General features: G+C 42.9%; 1 non-coding gene across 1 annotated transcript; it reads right to left on the bottom strand.

Moving 5' to 3' along the window:
* Positions 1–6,019: 6,019 nt before the first annotated feature.
* LOC120271168 lies at positions 6,020–6,126 on the bottom strand. Its single transcript, XR_005539791.1, has one exon. It is a non-coding gene; the product is annotated as a small nucleolar RNA R71 (small nucleolar RNA).
* Between the last annotated feature and the right edge of the window lie 7,169 nt (positions 6,127–13,295).

Here is a 13,295-nt window from a genome sequence, read left to right as displayed (position 1 = left end):
CTCTCAGCGCACTCATGTCTGAGAACCGCGTCTGACCAAACTTGAGCTTCGACATGCACTAAAACCAAGCTTGATGATCAGGAACAGCAAACTCCATCTATTCTAGCTCAGGGGAGTGCTTTCTGGGATGCTTGCCGGCTTACTTATTCGATCTCCGCATCTTCATCAATATCTAGCACAACAAACTCTATGATAAGTGCTTGTGTGATAAGAACATGAAGTGTTCTTTCCTTATGATGAGTATTACTTCTATCGGGTTTTAATGCTAATATGTGTGTATTTATGTTACTTTTATGCATGTAGGGTTGTGAAGCCGAATGTTAGAGAAAGAAGCCAATGTAGATCGTGAATGCACTAATTGGAGGATATCTTGAGAAGGTTCAAATGCAAAGTCATAAGTCGGGTTCAAGATCCTAGAATGTGTGCCAACCTCCTTGTATTCAAGTTAGCACAATGCTTTGGAGGGGCACAAGGATGGTCATATTCAAGCATTCTGGCTTGTCCATGTATAGCAATATATCCACCAACGTGTCTGTTATTGAAGAAGCAAAATGATCTATGACGTAAACGTGTCCCCGTTTATGCTAACTTGATGTAAGCACAGATTCGGGACTGTTTCAGGCCGGTACTATAGCAGAACACTGCAACAAACACTATAGTAAAACATTGTCGCAGGTGCAGTTCATAACAGGCAAAAGAAGGAGATTTTCAGAGAAACTACATGGGCGTGTGAAAATTCCACACGCATGTGTGTTAATTCCTGATTGCTTCCCCACAAGTGTACGGGATCGCCAAGTAATACCTCACGTGAAGACACGAGGATCGTATTCCACGGGGCTAAGGATCTCCTATTACTCCTTCTCGAGCTATTATCTAGCCTAAGATCTCAAGTGATGGATTTTTACTCTATTAAATGCAATTAAAGCTAAAATGAGAGTATGACCAAATTAGAGAGAACAAGCAATAAGCAAGCAAGAAAATCAATGAGATGAAAAGGCCTATGGATGAGGATCCCCTTGAGGGGTTATCACGCAACATGAATGATGATCTAAAGATGCAAGGGTAAAATGGACCATGAGATTCCAAGATTAGAACAACCCCAATTTCTCGGTGATTGAACCCTAATCCCATAAGAATATAGATAGGATTTTCTTACAAATCCACATTCCTATGATTGCATTAAGTACGAGGAAATCTCACTTAGGAATAAACCTACTCTTCTTCGGATTAAACCTACATGGAGGGCTACTAAACACCCAATTTCTTGGCGTGATGATACAAGTATCCCCTTCTAATCCATACATGATCTAATACATGCGAGTAAGTCACATCTACATGCATCACTCATAAAAGAGATACGGATTTCTCCTTAGTGTAGCACTTAGCATGAAACAATGGATTAGATCTCAAAATTACCCAAGCATAGAATTAACAAGTTATCATCCAACATACATGATAAAACCCCCAAAGGTTCACCAACACCCGGTGGCCTTGGGGATCTAGTGTGTCATCATCCCACAACAAGCAATACAAACAAGCAAAACATAAAACAAAAGCATAAATGACACTCCCTAGATGAAATGGTGGAGGAGGAGGTGAAGAAGGTGCCGAATGACGCTTCCCCACCAAAGGAGTGCCAAATGACGCTTCCTCTAGCCGCGGGTCTCCTTCCTTCAAATCATGGTAAATCTCCCCTTGAATGATGTTGCCTTCTTGCCTTGAGAGTCTTGGACTGTGGGCTTGAATGATCTTTGATAAGGTCCCCTTACCTATATCCCGCAAGTTCATGGGTTTGTCGAACTAATAATCCCGGGTGAGCGGGTATCGAATCCACAGGGAGTAGGGAGTAAAGACACTTAATTCGATTCTTAGCTATGTGGAATATCAACAGTGATAAGTGTGACAATGATTCAATTCTCAACAATTAAAAGCAACAAGTAAGAGAGCAAAAGTAAGGAGGAGGTAAGGCAATCGATAAAGATGGGGTACTCGGATGATGCTTTGATAAGTGCTTGTGTGATATGAATGCGAAGCGTTCATTCCTTATGTTGAGCATTACTTTTCTCAGGTTTTACATTAATATGTGTGTTTTTATGTTACTTTTATGCAGGTGGGGTTGTGAGGCCGAGTATGAAGGAAATAGGACAATGTAGATCATAATGCACCTATTTTGGAGGAGATCTTGCTAAGGTTCAAACGTGAAGACATAGGTCAGGTGTGAGATGCTAGAGTGTGTGCCAACCTCCTCGTATTCGAGTGAGTACATTCATTTGGAGGGGCACAAAGGCAGTCACCCTCGAGCATTCTGATTTATGCATATAAGAACAAGAGATCCACCAACGTGTACACAATTGAAGAAGCAAGTGATTCACGACGTAAACGTGTGCCCGTTTGCGTTACCTCAATGAAAGTATGGAATTTGGGAGTATTTCCGGCAGAGACTGTAGCAGGGTACTGTAGCAAAACGCTGTAGAAAGACTATAGCAGCCCGGCCGAGAAATCAGAGAAACAGAGAATCCACACGGGCATGTGACATTATACACGCCCGTGCAGTCACCCGATTCTAGCACTATTTAAAGCCGATTTCAGCCCAGATTTCAGCATTCTTTTCTGCATCTTTTCCCTAACTTGCGAGAGGGTTTCGGCTAGGGTTTCGAGGGGTATTGGCCAAGGTTTTGGAGAGGTTCTACGGCTCCGACATTGTGATTCCATTATGAAGAAGGTTGGTAGGGGAGCTTCGATCGAGGCGTATCCTATACCGGACGAAGGAATTGACACGTCCGAATATGCGTGTGTGTACCGCAAGTGCACGGGTGTCGAAGTAATAAATACCCGGTGAGTCGGGTAGTCGAATCCACAGGGAACAGGGCTACTAGTACTAACTTCTTCTCTGCTATCTAGCCTAATGATAATGGGATAGTGTGGTGATCTAATGTACGAAGAGATGAACACCGGAGACGAATATGCAAGGGTAAAATGGAAGGAGAATCTCAATCAGTAAAATTGGGGTATTCGGGCAATGCTCCCCCTAGGATTCAGGTATTAGGTACCGGATAAGCAAAGTGTTTCTATGATGAGTAAGTTAAGTCGTGGAAATCCAAAATAATCGGGTCTATCTCTAGATCACCGATACTAGTCCCCCTACTGAGGTCCCGGTGGAGAAATCAATCAATCTCAACACCTCACACCACATATGACCGCAAAAAGCACTCTAGGGATTCCAAATTGTGTATCCAATTCCTAAAGATTGATCCAACCCCTAATTCCCGGCGAAGGATCCTAACCCCCTACAAGGTCCCGGGTGGAGAAATCGAGCAATCTCACGCCTCCCACCAAATATGGTTGCATAGAGCTTAGGGAATGGAGATAGAATACACCAACCGGAGGGAAAGGGGATACTTCACTATCTCATGATTCACCCTCTCAACCCTCTTCAATCTTGAGGTTCTAACCCTAATGGAGATCTCTCTCCCACCAAGGCAACAAATCATGAAAACCAAATAACCATAAGATCAATAAGGCAAGCAAGCATTAAACAATCAAGAATGAAACTTAATCAAACTCGGATTAAATAGAAACACAAAAGCAAATCCACAAAAAGATGAGAATCCTAGGGTTCACAAGCCCAAATACCCTCTAGGGTTTTGGCCCTCCATTGAGCAACATACAAAAACACACCATCAATGAATGAAAGTACATTAAAACCATAGAAATAAACCCCCTTATATATGAACTCGATGGCCTTGATGGAGAGCTTCGACGCCTTGAAGGACCCACTCCGAAGCTAGGTTCACCGGTGGCTTCCTTGATGCTATGACGGAGGAGGAATCGATCAAAGTTGGTACAGTAATGCTACAGTGAAACTGCTACAATACTTTTCACAAAACGCGATCCGAACACTCTTCTCTTAAGGCCACATGTCCGGGCACACGTCCATGTTGTAGGCTATAAAACTTTTCTTCATTGACGTATCTTTGAGAGGTCTTGCAATCTTCACAAAGAGAAGGAATATGAAGATGTGGCTGCCTTTGTGCCCTTCCAAATAGTGAATTGACTTGAATCTTCTTAGAAGTTGGCACACATCTCCACGTTTATGAACTGCTCTCGTGTCTTGATCCTTGAATTGAACAAGAACTCCCAACATTGTGTCTTTATAGCCTATCTTTGCTTCCTTTTTACTCTTTAAAGCATTCACAACCTATATGCATAAAAGAACACCAAATACACAATATGAGACATAAACCACAGTAAAAATGATGCTCAATGCATGTAAAACATATATAAAAATATGTCTACTCAAGCACTTATCAGGAATCCTTGGACGACGAGTAGAGGACTTTCCACAAGACCATCGACACGACCATCGAGGGGGTTTCTTTATGGATTCATTGCTTTTACATTCAATTTATTTGATTGTACTTTGCTCCATGGAGAGCTAAACCCCTAGTGGGTACTTGGGTGATTGGGAACCCTAGGATGTACTCATTTCATTGAACTTCTTTATTATGCTTTCAATAAATTAATGTTTATTGTGAGTTCCAACCTTGAATGCTTGATTGTATGAACATTTCCCCTAGAGTGACACTAGGGTTGAGACTTCTTGTTGGTAACCTTGTGAGTGAGTGATACACTACGAGCGTTAGACAATGCTAGGTTGGAAGGGTTGAAAGGGTGAGTCCAGAGGTACAAGAGCACCCCCTTTCCCCTCCGTTCCTTGAGTTCTTTGCGGCCATAATAGAGTGAATGGTCTAAGAGATGAACCTCCGCTGGGGCCTAGTTGCGCGTGCAATGGAGTGAAGCGTTGAGGGGATCTTAGTATCTAGGGCTTAATTGTGGCTAGGGACCTTCCGCCTAGACCAAAGGGTTAGGTCTATAATTAGGAAGCGATTTATCACTTGGAATCCCTAGAGCCCATTGCAACTTTTTTCGAGTGTGAGGTTGAAAGGTTACTTAATCTCTCCTCCGGGACATGAACAGAGTTAGGCATAGTTGACCTTAGATTTGGGACTATGTATGTAAGGATTTCCATGACTCACCATTGCATCAATTAGGAAGCATAATAGAGAGTTCATGCACTTGAAACGATTTTCCTAGGTGAAGCATCATCCGAGTACCACATCTTTATCGATTGCCTTGCTTTCCCCTTACTTTTGCTCTCTTATTTGTTGATTTTAATTGTTGAGAATTGAATCATTATCACACTTATCATTGTTGATACTCCACATAGCTAAGAATCGAATTAAGTGTCTTTACTCCCTACTCCCTGTGGATTTGACCCCTCTCACCCGGGATTATTACTTTGACAAACCCGTGCACTTGCGGGATATAAGCAAGGGGACCTTGTCAAGTTTTTGGCGCAGTTGACGGGGAGTTAGGCGTTTAGAGATACTTTGCACTTTGTTTTCTTAGCTATTTCACTACACATTCTATTTCATATCTTCTTATTCTATCATCGTTCTGATTTTCTTTTTCTTTACTTTTGGTGTAGCTCCTGGTTATGACCCGAGGGAATCCATCAATATTGATTGAAGGAGACCCTGAGCTTGAACGTACACTTCGAATGAAAGGGAAAGAACCTATACAAGAACAGTCTAATCCAGCTGATTTGGAAGTTGAAGGATCTGACAACATGGCAGAACAAAATGAGCAACAACAGACACTATCCGATTATGCCAGACCTTCAGTGTTGGGGACACAATCGAGTATTGTGCGTCCCCTAATCACAGCTCAGAATTTTGAGCTAAATCCAGCATTTATCCATATGCTGCAGCAGTCCGCAAAATTCAATGGTTTGGCCGATGAGGATCCAAACAGTCACATAGAGAGCTTCCTCGATGTGTGTGACATGCTGAAGATAAATGGTGTGACGGATGATGCCATCAAATTGAGAGCCTTCCCATTTTCCTTAAAGGGGAAAGCAAAGCAGTGGCTACACTCATTACCTAGGGCATCAATCACTACATGGGAGGAGATGGTAGAAGCTTTTCTAGCCCGTTATTTCCCTCCTGGAAAATCAGCAAAGCTTAGGAATGAGATCTCATCCTTTATGCAGTTGGAATTGGAGTCTCTATTTGAGACATGGGAAAGGTTCAAGGAACTCATGCGCAAGTGTCCGCAACATGGATTCCCGAAGTGGATGATTGTTCAAACCTTCTACAATGGTTTGAACCCAAGTACAAGGCAACTCTTAGATGCGGCGGCATGAGGTACCTTAGGTAGCAAGACCCCCGACGAGGCACGTCAATTGATTGAGGAAATGGGGTTAAATAGCTACCAGTGGAATGCTAGGGAAAAGAAAAAGGTGGCCAGACTCCATGAAATTGATGCGGTAACTTCATTGGCGGCCCAAGTGGAGAGTTTAAGTAAGAAACTAGATCTTATAGCTTCGAATAGAGTTGCGGCCATGACAAATTGTACCGGTTGTGGTGGAGGACATGCTCCTTCCGATTGCCCAATCATCATAGGTGATGTTTCTTCAGTTGAGAATGTTGACTTTCTAGGTAATAGAATGAGACCTCAAGGGAATAAATACAGCAACACCTACAATTCAGGTTGGAAGAATCATCCCAACTTTTCATGGAGTAATCAAGGACCACAGAAGACCATGGAGCCATCGTGGTTCCAATAACATCAACAAGCCCTCAAGTGGAAAACAGAATTTCAGGCTTGGAAACCTGAATGACGGATTTGGAGAAGCACTTGGCTAGATTTGTTCAATCGGCAAATATAAGGTTTGAATCAGTCGAGGCTACACTTCGCAATCACACCACCTCCTTGCACAACCTTGAAAATCAAGTGGGGTAAATTGCGAAATCTCTTTCCGAAAGGCCACATGGAAGTTTACCAAGCAACACAGAAACCAACCCGAGAGAACATGTGACGTCGATCTCTTTGAGAAGAGGCCGTGAGGTTGAAGGGTGACTTCTGAGTGAAAAGCCGAAAGAACACGCACCCGAGGTCATAGAGGTTGAGAAGGGAGAAAACAAAGAGAAAGAGGTGGCACCCCCATCTTTCAAGCCAAGAATGCCTTATCCCTCTAGATTAAAGAATGACCAAGGGGATGACCAGTATAAGAAGTTCCTGAGTTTGTTCAAGCAACTCCACATCAACATTCCTTTTGTTGAGGCTTTGGCTCAAATGCCTAAGTATCCAAAGTTCCTGAAAGACCTATTGACCAATAAGAGGAAATTGGAGGAGAGTGCTTCAGTGGTGCTTGATGCTTCATGCTCGGACCCGGGAAGCCATATTATTCCGTGTAACATCGGCAACTTAGGCGAGGAAATGGCATTGGCAGATTCAGGGGCAAGTATCAACGTCATGCCATATACTTCCTTCCAAAAGCTAGGCTTGGGTGAGCCTAGGCCTACTCGGATGACTTTACAATTGGCGGACTGAACGGTACGACATCCGAGAGGCATCATTGAAGACGTGCTTGTCAAGGTGGACAAGTATATTTTTCCGGTTGACTTTGTAGTGCTAGATGTTGATGAGGATGCAGATGTACCCTTGATACTTGGGAGACCGTTCTTGCGGACTTCCAAAGCATTGATTGACATGGACGGCAGAAAGCTCACGTTGAGGGTTGGAGACGATAAGCTCACTTACCGCCTTTCTAAAGCCATGCGGCATTCTCTCGAGTTTGATGACACTTTGTATTTTCTAGACACTACTGATGAGATTGTTGATGAATATATACAGAAAATGTTCAACCCGGATCCGTATGAAGGTTTTTTCGACCAAGAGGAGAGCAATGAAGAAGTAATGATGCTTGGTTCGACTAGAGAGGAAACATCTACCCCGGGAGTCTTGAAGAAGGTGCTCCAGAAAATGAAGAGGGCTCGAAGACGCCACCGAAAACACCCCAAGACTGTTCGAGATGTACATGAGCCAAGAAAGTTGGACGAACCATTGTTAGGTGGTCCGAAGCCCGATAGTGCACCCTCTACCATCATGAGACTTTGCGCATCATGCTTTCAAGGTATGGGTAAGAGGGACACCTTCATTCATGAACCAGCGTGAGGTAAGAAAGATAAGTCAAGCTTAGTAACGTTAAACAAGCGCTTCTTGGTAGGCAACCCAAGTGTTTACTGTTTTTTTGTACTTTTAGTTTAGTTTGTTTGCATGAATAAATTGTTAAGTATTGGTGTTTCAATTTTTTAGTGCTTGTGCTGCGATTTTATTGTGGGTTTTTTTTTAAAAAAGATTTCATTGTATGTTTTGTTAAGAATTGGCGAAGTTTGGTCGTTTGAGTTCTATTCTGTGTTTTTATCTGGTATATCTTGCACAATAGGGTAGGCTCTGAGTGTGTAAACATGTTCAGTCTAGTTCTGCAGAGCCTGCAGGTTTTTCTAAGTCATCCAGAGAAAACACGCAGGCGTGGAAATTCCACACGCCCGTGGGTGTGTACTGTGAACTTTTCCAGAGAGGGTACAGGGGCGTGCGGCTGCCCCTATGGACGACCATGCGACTGGCGCACTCCCGTGGGTAATTTCCACATGGGCGTGTGCCTTCCTGCAGAGTTGGGAAGATTTTTCCGAGAATTCACAATGGCGTGGACTCACCCCTGTGGATGACCTTGTGAACCACGCACGGGTGTGGGTAATTTCCATACGCCCGTGTGAAACTCTGCAGGTTGCTCCCTCCATCCAGAGAAAACACAAGGGCGTGCGCCCGCCCCTGTGAGTTGAGGCCTGTGAATGCCCACGCCAGTGGGGAATTTCCGCACGAGCGTGTGGGCGACTTGATATTTTTTTCTCGGGATGACCGTGGGAAGCCCACGAGGCGTGCGTCCTACCCGCTGGGTCCGGGCGCACGCAAGCGTGGTATTTTCCACACACCCGTGTGAGATCGGGTCCCGAGTCAAAGAGCTTTTTCCGAGAAAGCACGGGTGGGACATGTATACGCCTCGTGGCGCCTCGAGTAAGGCGACGGGCGTGGGTAATTTACACACGCCCGTGGGGATACACAGAATTCCAAGAGACGCGATTTTCTCCTTAAAAACATTGTGATCCGTCTCATTCTTCATCTCCAGTCGCCGGAAAACGGTTCCCGATTATGTTTCCGACCCTTCGTCGCTATTTTAAGGAATTTTCTTCACTAATCTTACCGAATTTCAGACGTTTTCTCTCTTTGGTAATCCTTTTATCCTATTTTCTTCGCCAATTATGGTTTTTCACTGGTTGAATGCTTTTAAATGCGAGTTTTCATGCATGATGGATGTGTAGTAAGCAGTTAGAAGTGGTTTTACAATTGAATTGTTAAGATTTGTTGTACACCCGTGCGGGAGTTTCACGCTCTGCAGAGCCACATTGGCGTGGGTAATATCCACAGGTCCGTGTGGAATTCTGCAATATATTACTTCTAAGATTTTTTACTATTTTCGTCTTTTGCACTCCAGCTATGGCACCTAGAGCGAATAAGAATGAAGTTAAGTGCCTCAGACTTACTTCACCCGAGCTGATACATATGGAATTCTCGAACCCCGAGCATCGAGCTCACTTGAGAGACTTTCAAAGACTCGGGTTTGGTCAAACTTGCTTTATGGATGTACAAGTGCTTCAACATGATTCAAGCAGTGATGAGGTGATTAATGAGATTGATGAGATGTTTGGCAAAGTGGGAAGTCGCATGAGGTCAGCGACAATTAGTGAACCAGACTTAACGCATACTTACGCTAGAGGTTTTAGCGTCCTTTTAGTTTCGATTGCTACATGGGAGAGTTGACACTACAGAGGCGATACATTTTCGGGCATTTGGACATCCATTCTCTATGAGCGTCACTGAGTTTTCGATTAGGACGGGCCTGCATCGATGTCGCTTATCATGTATCGTGGAGTATGGCCGACTACCATTAGATTTTCCAGTGTCAGTCACCCCATATCATGTATACAGGATTTTGTGTGGGCGTGGGGAGTACGAACTGGGATTATCGAAGGCTTCTAGTTTCTCCCGGTTCAGTTACAGATATGTACACGTAGTCATCAGCATGTTCGTGACAGGTCGAGCAGATAACACAGCAGCTTTGATCAGACTGGATCTGCTTTTCTTATACTCCATGCCTCGCAATGTACCACTTCACTTAGGGTGCATTCTAGCAGATGTTTTGCAGTACTAGGGTCGTTCGACGAGAGTGGGTCTACTATTTGCGGTCCCTTATATCACCAGACTCATTCTAGGAATGGGTTTGGGCGACGCTCTACATGGTGCTGAGAGGACAGTTGTGCCCATCGCTCTTACGTTCGATACGATCAGGATGATGGGGTTGGTACGAAGGTTTGGGCTAGGGGTTTATATTCTCACTCCAGCTACCGCTGAGACCACCAGAAGCGAAGGAGATACTACGGGGAGTGTCCAGTAGACTCCTCCATCTTCTGTAGCACTGGGTATTTGAGCCTATGATCATATTGAGAGGCTGGAGACCGATGTTAGAGAGATTCGGACTGAGATAGAGGAGCTCCGGGCTTTGCAGTTGGCTCAGTACACAGATCTTATGGCCCGATTCGATTTCCTTCGAGATCTCCTGAGACCCACATCATCAGTGCCTCCAGCACCTCCAACCTCGACCGCAGCACCAGAGGACCCACTATATGCTTCCACTTCAGCAGCAGCAGCAGTGGAGCCCGAGAGCGGCTTCAACACTTGACCTTTCTTTTACTTTCATGCATTTTACTTTATCTTATTTTCTTGTTTTCAGACTTGTTCACTCAGAAAGGATTTTTCTTCTAAGTTTATGTTATTTTGCATTATCGAGTTGTATTCATTACTTCATCTCTTATATACTCGAGTTATTTTTGTTTTTCTTGAGCTTCACTGAACCTCCTCGTGTATGCGTGCAGATGGTCTTGTCTTCTTGGAAATTGTGACTTAGTCGTGGGCACGGCCAAGGTGCTTTGGCACTTGGCCGTGCGAGCTTCACAACCCATTGGAACACTACTCCCAATGAATTAGCTTCATCAAACGCAACACTAGGAGTTAGGAGAGTATTGTTTTGATTGCTTCTCCCACATCTATTTTTTGAATGATATATTTTGAGTGAGCTTGCATGTGTACATTGAGGACAATGTACAACTTAAGTGTGCGGGGGAGTTCCATAGTGCACACATCTTTTCTATTGTTCTTGATTGTTATATGCTCACATAGCCAATGGTGGTTCACCTTAGTTGCAATGGTTGTATTCTTGAGTTTAGGAGAATTTCTAACATTGAATGTTTTCATGCTCTAGTTCTTGCTTGAATTTCTAGGAATTTTTGCCTGATTTACACTTAGTGCACTACTCACTCTTTGAACTCTATTGGAAACTCTTGTTCGATGTTAAAGGGACTAGTTAGGTTTATTTTCTTGTGCTAATTCAAAAAAAAAAATGAAAAGAAGGAACAAAATAGTTTTATTGTTTATTTGTATTTGTTGGGTGGAAAGAGCTACCACCTATGAATTATGAAGCTAATCTCACAAGTCGGATACTAGTTATGCCCTAATGAGAGAAAGAGCTATCTCATAGGATGAGTGAAAGCTACCACTCGGGTAGAAAGAGCTACAATCTCGAAAGTGTGAAAGCCACCTTAGCGGCCGCTTGGGAAAGGGCTACCTTAGAGGATATGTGAAGCTACTATCGTTTTTTGAAATGTTTGTTGTTTTCTTGTTGTAGATAAATAAGTCCCTTGCACTTAGAAATTTGAGGAGTATAACTTGGGGTGTTTTGATTGAGTTCACACACTTACATGAAATTCAGGTTTGTTATCCTTTTTGATTCAAGTTTTTAGCTAGAGTATTGATTTTTTCGTATTTACTGTTGAAATTTTCCTTACATGTAGAATTCTATCTTTGTATACTTTGGTGAACCTAAGGCCAAGCACTTTCAACATTTTCTTCATTGATGCACGAATGTTTTTAATGTTTGCTTGAGGACAAGTAAAATCTTAAGTGTGGGGGAGTTTGATAAGTGCTTGTGCGATATGAATGCGAAGCGTTCATTCCTTATGTTGAGCATTACTTTTCTCAGGTTTTTACATTGATATGTGTGTTTTTATGTTACTTTTATGCAGGTAGGGTTGTCAGGCCAAGTATGAAGGAAATAGGCCAATGTGGATCATAATGCACCTATTTTGGAGGATATCTTGCTAAGGTTCAAACGCGAAGACATAGGTCAGGTGTGAGATGCTAGAGTGTGTGCCAACCACCTCGTATTTGAGTGAGCACATTCATTTGGAGGGGCACAAAGACAGTCACACTCGAGCATTCTGATACTTTGCACTTTGTTTTCTTAGCTATTTACCCTTCATTCTATTTCATATCTTCTGATTCTATCATTGTTCTGACATTTCCTTATCTTTTTTATTGTAGAAAATGATTAACATGTTTGAGTCATTTGACACTATCATGAGAATGATTGAACACGTGGAGCAGAAAGTTCAAACAATTACATCACACGACATGTATTGTTATTCTCACCGTGAGTAGTGTACAACTCAACAGCCAGTAGAAGAATCGGTTGAAGAGTACATCGCCAAGATTCAAGGGCAAAACTGTGAATTAGATAATGTGGTAAAGCAGTTTGAGGAATCCACGTCGGTGTCAAAGAGTGACCAGTTAGAGGAAAGTTTAGAAAGAATCCTTGCTCAGTTTGATTCTTCCTATCAAGATCAAAGGCACGAACTCTTTTCAGTTGGAGTTGCTATTTCAAAAGTGGAACTATGTGGAATGGACACTCTGATATCCATTATAGATTGTAAAGAAATAGATACCCAGTTAGAAGAGGAGGAGAATAACTGTGAACATGAGGCAAACGATTTCGAGGAGATTGATAAATTGAAGGAGGGCAGTTTATGCCCATCAATTGATGAACCACCAGAACTAGAGCTCAAAACTCTTCCAACACATTTGGAATATGCGTTCTTAATTGAGGATTCTAAACTCCCTGTGATTGTAGCTTCAAACTTATATGCGGAGCAGAAGGATAAGCTTGTTAGCATGTTGAAAAAACACAAATCAGCTATTGCATGGAAGATCTCCGACATTAGGGGTATAAACCGATCATTCTGCACTCATAAGATCCTAATGGAGGATGACTACAAATTTGTGATCCAACCTCAGCGAAGATTGAACCCATATCAGACAGCAAGTGGGTGAGCCCAACCCAAGTTGTCCCTTAAAAAGGAGGAATGACAGTAGTGAAGAATGAAAAGAATGAGTTAATCCCCAATAGGACAGTTACTGGTTGGCGAGTTTGCATTAACTATAGAAGACTGAATGATGTCACTCGAAAAGATTATTTTCTTTTGCCATTTATTAACCAAATG

Source organism: Dioscorea cayenensis, chromosome 10, assembly GCF_009730915.1.
Source record: "Dioscorea cayenensis subsp. rotundata cultivar TDr96_F1 chromosome 10, TDr96_F1_v2_PseudoChromosome.rev07_lg8_w22 25.fasta, whole genome shotgun sequence".
Classification (NCBI taxonomy): domain Eukaryota; kingdom Viridiplantae; phylum Streptophyta; class Magnoliopsida; order Dioscoreales; family Dioscoreaceae; genus Dioscorea; species Dioscorea cayenensis.
The sequence above is the reverse complement of the archived record's forward strand: the minus strand, read 5'-3'. Positions and strand labels throughout refer to the sequence as shown.